This window comes from Sinocyclocheilus anshuiensis, unplaced genomic scaffold, assembly GCF_001515605.1.
Source record: "Sinocyclocheilus anshuiensis isolate Anshui unplaced genomic scaffold, SAMN03320099.WGS_v1.1 scaffold851, whole genome shotgun sequence".
Taxonomy (NCBI): Eukaryota; Metazoa; Chordata; class Actinopteri; order Cypriniformes; family Cyprinidae; genus Sinocyclocheilus; species Sinocyclocheilus anshuiensis.
Window position 1 is genome coordinate 451,499 of NW_015546052.1, and position 6,292 is coordinate 457,790.

A 6,292-nucleotide genomic window follows, 5' to 3' on the forward strand; every position below is an offset into this window, starting at 1 on the left:
GGATATTGTCCTCTTTTGGAAGGCCAAACAAAGTAGTTTTCCTTTCTAGTGTCTAGTAATAATAGGGAAAAGAGAGCACTCAGTGAGTTCACAGAACGGATATAAGCAGATCGACTATACATAGTGAGAGATGGCAGATAAAAAAAGAGAGGAACATTTCGGAGGAACAAAACATTAAAAAGAAGGGTTATGATCAGGCAAGAGGTAGGACCCACTTAAATATTGGAGCAGCTTTCCCGCAGTGGAGAGAACTCAAGGAGCAGGAAGGCCTGGAATCGGATGCCAAGGTTGCTTTGTTTTTTCTTGATAGGTGACAAAGTCCCTTTAAGATATCTATAGTATTTGTAGGTGAGTTACGTTGATTTTTACATTGAATTACCATAGTAACACATATCACTTTCACTAATTGACGTCATACCTTCGGTCGGCAGGCATAGCAGTTTCCGCCATCGTCGCTGCCAGGGTTGTGTACGTACGTGTGGGTCGGAGTTATCAAAATAGGGGCGAGGTCCTGTTGCGGGTATGGGCGTGTTTGTTTTGGTGCTTTCAAATATCAACTTCGTTTGGCAAAATTTGCTTAGTGCACCTTTAATATAGATATGCAAGGTGCATGTGCATGTGGTGCAGATAGGGTTTAGTTGAACACTTGTGTGCTCAGTGTTGTCCAACAATTTTTTAGGATTACAGTACATGGGCATTTGCTTCTTAATAGGGTGATGTGAGTATTTTCTATTTTCACTGAAACTACAACTACACCCAGGTGGTCAATGAGTTAAGGGATGTAACATTAAGGGATATAACTCCTCTCACCTTAAAATGAAACCCCAAATCTCTGTCCTGGACTCCTGAAGCTTCAGAAGCCTTCTGCTGCATCCAGGAGACCTTCACTGCTCTGCTCCTGGTTCACCTGATCCTGAGAAGCGTTTTGCAGGAGAGGTTGATGCCTCAACCTCCAAAGTTGGAGCAGTGCTCTTCTAACAGCAGGGGAATCTGCCACGTCTCCATCCATGTGGCTTCTTTTCCAAGAAATGATTCAGAGCAGAAGTACGATATTGGGAATCATGAACTCCTAGCAGTGAAGCTGGCTCTTGAAGAATGGAGACATTAGCTCCATAAGGTGTCCGTCATCCCTTCATCGTACTAACTGCTTCTTCTGCCCATTCCACGATGCCCATGATCACACCTGGGAGTGGACTTTGTTACCGATCTACCTCCATCCAATGGTAATACCTGTATCTTAGTTATTGTAGACCATTTCTCTAATGCCCTGAGATGTCCGAAGTAGGCATTCTGAAGAAAGAAGAGATTGTAGCTCTCCAAAGCCAGGTTGCAGCCATTAAAATAGCTACTAGTCAAGCAGTAAGAGAGGAAGCAGGGATAAGTGATCTTCAGGAACTGAAAGAACAGATAGCGGGGCTTAAAGTCCAAGTCGCTGCTTCTGGAGCGCAGAGAAACCAGTCTGAAAGATCCCTTAGTCAGAGAGAGAACCTGAGTAAACCTGGTGCCAGGGAAACCAGCAGAGACGGAAATGGGAAACCAAAGCACACTGAGATTAGAACCAATCGGCCCCGGCCATGGTATTGCTTCCGCTGTGGAGATGACGGCCATCTAGCCATCAACTGTGAAAATCCCCCAAATCTCCCTAGAGTTGAAGAAAAGAGAAGGAAGCTGAGAGAAAGGCAGGCTGAGTGGGATCTCCAACATGGATCCACCACAGAGTCTTTAAAATTAGAAGCAGTCTCTGTCGCAGGGTGGATGGAGACTGAAAGGAAGAAACAAAGCCCTAAGCAGCGACAAGTGTTTAATAAGCATGTTGGTGCTAGAACTTCTTTGAAGTTACCAGATGAATTAGTAGGAATGAGATGCACTGCACAAGTCGGAGTCGAAGGGAAGGAAGTAAACTGCCTGTTAGACACAGGATCTCAGGTCCCGACAGTCCCTCTGTCTTTCTACAACAGTCACCTGTCGCACCATCCCATGCAACCGTTGAACCACCTGTTAGAAGTTGAAGGGGCAAATGGACAGGCTGTTCCCTACCTGGGATATGTTGAATTAACTTTGAAGTTTCCTCAGGAGTTTCTAGGAACAGAAGCTGAAGTTCCGACATTGGCCCTAGTAGTCCCAGACCTTACACATGTGCCCCAAATCCTCATTGGCACTAACACTCTGGATGTCTTGTATGCCAATTACATGCAAGGAACCACACTCAAAGCCAAGTCATGCTACCATGGATATCAAGCCATGATAAGTGTCCTAGAGGCAAGACGGCAACGAGTTAGTGCGAGTGTCTTAGGCCAAGTAAAATTGAAGAGAGGTATGCCTGAAGTGGTAATGGCTGGAAGCACAGTGGTTCTAAACGGGTGTGTCAACATCATCAGGCCACTGTCGGAGACTTTGGTGACCGTAGAGCCATCAGCATCATCATCTTTGCCTGGTGGACTGCTTCTGGCTAGTTGTTTGCATTCCCTACCTCCGAAGCGCAACGTCCAGATATCGGTAGTCCTGAAGAACGAGACCCAAGTTGATTTGACAATCCCTCCTAGAGCAGTGTTGGCTGAAGTGCACACTGTCCAAAGTGTGATTGATGGAAGAAACCCTGTGAGTAATTCTGTGTGCGAAAATGTGATTCCTACACAAGCTAAGATCATCCCTGACTTCGGTGACTCTCCCTTATCAAGTGAATGGAAGGAAAGAATAACAGATCTAGTGAACTCCATACCAGATGTATTCGCGCTGCACGATTTGGATTACGGCCACACTGATAAGGTAAAACACCACATCAATCTCAGTGACAACACGCCCTTCAAGCAGAGGGCCAGGCCTATTCATCCCCAAGATGTCGATGCAGTAAGTAGGCATCTCAAAGAACTCTTCGACGCAGGTGTCATCAGAGAATTGGAATCTCCCTTTGCCTCTCCGATAGTAGTGGTAAAGAAGAAGAACAATGATGTACGTCTCTGCATTGACTTTAGAAAGTTGAATTCACAGACCATAAAAGTTCAAATTGGTCTTCTGCCAAATTTGGAAGAAGCCTTCTCCGTTCTATCTGGCTCCAAATGGTTTTCAGTCCTCGACTTAAAGTCAGGCTTCTATCAGATCGAGATAGAAGAGGCTGATAAACAGAAAACGGCATTCGTCTGTCCTTTAGGTTTCTATGCGCCGAGTTAATTTCAAAGACTAATGGAGCGGTGCATGGGCGCTCTTAACAGGAGAGATGCATTGGTTTTCATTGATGACCTTATAGTCTTCTCTAAAACTTTAGAGGAGCACGAAGCCCGGCTCCTGCAAGTCTTAAAGTGTCTGAGAGAGCATGGACTGAAACTTTCCCCCACAAAATGCTAATTCTTCCAAACGTCGGTCCGATACCTAGGCCATATAGTGTCTCAGAATGGAGTTGAGACAGATCCGGCCAAGATTGAAGTTCTCAAGACCTGGCCAAGGCCCAGAAACCTTAAAGAGCTCAAATCTTTTCTCGTATTTGCGGGATACTACAGGAGGTTTGTCCAAGACTTCTCTAAGATCACAAGACCTCTTAATGACCTTACTCTTGAATATCCCCCTGTGCAGAAAAACCAGAAACGAGACCCAAAGAGAAGTATACAGTACTGAGATCCTAAAGAGCAGTTTGAGGACAGATGGACCCAGAAATGCCAGCGGGCATTCGACACATCATAGAAAAGCTGACTTCAGCTCCAGTCCTCGGATTTGCTGATCCCAGCCTTCCCTATGTGTTGACAACGGATGCTAGTACCACTGGACTTGGAGCTGCCCTTTATCAAGAGCAGGAGGGCCGAATGAGAGTAACTGCCTTCGCGAGCAGAGGACTAACCAAAACCGAAACAAAGTATCCGCGCACAAATTGGAGTTCCTCGCGCTCAAGTGGGCGGTCACGTCAAAATTCAGTGATTATCTGTATGGGGGAGAGTTCACTGTAATAACAGACAGCAACCCACTCACCTATATCTTAACATCTGCAAAGCTTGACGCGACCAGCTATAGGTGGCTGTCCAGCCTGTTTACCTTCAATTTCAAGACGACTTTGTCTGAAAGAATCAAGCAATTCCCTCTTCGTCATTTAGCAGAATCAGAACAGCCAACAATTCTGCCAGCAGCGGTGAAAGCCCTCTGTGAAAGACACCTAGTATATCAGAGCTGTGATGATCCTGACCTGTCATGCTTCCAACCTACCGTGTTTGAATCCCTGTCCCTCAGTGCTAGTGCGGTACCTCGAGAATTCCAGCAAGAGGACGCCCATGGTCTTCCGGTTCTTCCCCAAATGTCTGAAGAAAGAGTTAAAGGAACGCCAAAGAGCTGATCCAGAACTCAAGAAGTTATCAAATATCACAGAGACTTGCTACCCTGTGGATTCTTGCGAGAAAATGCACCTGAGGAACCAGTAAAACCAAAGATACCTCGCAGACCTAGAACTCGAGCAAGCCCTGGTACAGAAAGCCCTGAAAGTATGTCTGAAAATTCTGAATCTGAAGATGACTCTGCAAGTTGTTAAACACCTGGGTACTTACCAAGAATTGAAAGCAGAATCCTCTCCAATTCTAGACCTGAGCAGCAGTCAAGAAGTGGAGTGACAGCAGAAGTTTCTCCTGAAATGAGAACTGTGATTAGTACAGATACTGAGCATCCTACTCCAGTGAAGTCGCAAGTGAACTTGCCTGAACAACCTGATGTCAGAGATGGAAGTCCATATGATGAACCTGAAAAAGGAAATTCAGTGATGGAGAACCGTACAGGGACAGATGTGCTGAGTGGCATACCTGTGCAGGATCAGGAGTCAGATGGACCCTCACCCAGGACTTTCAGTGGAGCGGATGAAAGGAATGATGCTCTGACACATGGAGGAACCATTAATTCGACAAGTCCCCGAGACAGCTCAATGGAGACTGGCCAGAGTCTAGAAGATGTCTCCAGACATTCGCAAAGACACAGTGAGCCACCAACGAGGCTGCAGTATCCTAAATTGGATAATCCCCTTTCTCTGGTTGTGCAATCATTATTGGAAGGGTTTAGTACAGCTTTCACCATTTCATTGGAGGAGCCTGATTCTCCTAAGGATACCTCTCTGGAAATGTATAGTGGATACCCTTCTACGGTGATTTCGCAGCCTAAAGGATGCAGCGGGACGTGCATATCTTCAAGGCGGGGAGAGTGTAACCCGGGTAACACAGGCTACTAGCAAAGATATTAAGAATAATTCAAAATGTAAGAGAAAGTTGAAGGGAGCTAAGAAAAAGGGAAAAAAGGGAGAAAGTTCCAGAAGGAAAAAAAGATTTATCTAATCACTGATCTCACTTCAGTGACAGACTTCCCTAAGAGCCAGTAGTAGCAGCACACTCATAAATCCCGCCCACAGGCTGCGCCGGCGCTGCTGCTTTCAGCAGAGAGAGACGAGAGAGAGAGTGAGACGAGGCAGCTGCACGGAGTGATCTTCAAACCCCTCCACATTAAATAATCCATGTAGAGATAAAAGTGTTTGGATGCAACAGAAAGATAGGGTTTCTGAGCTGATGCTATAACATGAAGAAGCTGCTTTTGGATAAACGGGACCTGAACTCATTGAGAACTGATATTTTCATTATTTTTCCTCTGGATTCACGATTGAAGGACATTAACTTTGAACTTGAACTGTTTCAAAACAATCAACGGTTCTTTGAACTGAATCATTTGCTTCATAGACTCGGGTTATTGAACCAATTCACTGATTCTTGAATCTTCATTGAGTGTTCACATAGCTGAAAAGTATGGGATTATCTTTGTGCCAATTAAAATGAATGTAATTTTTCAAGAAACTTATGAAAATATAAATTGAAACGGAATAAAATGTCTGAAACTGAAAAAAAATAAATTGCAGGCAAAATCTTTGACTTCGTTTTTAAAGGGGTCGTATGATGCGATTTCAATTTTTCCTTTCTCTTTGGAGTGTTACAAGCTCTTGGTGCATAAAGAAGATCTGTAAAGTTGCAAAGACTAAAGTCTCAAATCCAAAGAGATATTCTTTATAAAAGCTCAGAGTCAGCCACACCTACCTAAAACGGCTCGTTCTAACACGCCCCCACATATCTACCTCACTATGTGGGAAGATTTGCATAACACCGCCCAGATGTTCACGCAAAGAAAGAAGGCGTAACTTTTAGTCTCACTGTAGTTTTGTTGACGCTGCAGCCATGTCGTGAAGACGCTGTGTGCTTCGTTGTGAAAGCGAAACTACTTTGTTTGGTCTTCCAAAAGAGGACACGACTACAAATCAGTGCTATTTACATATTTACAACACTGTTCC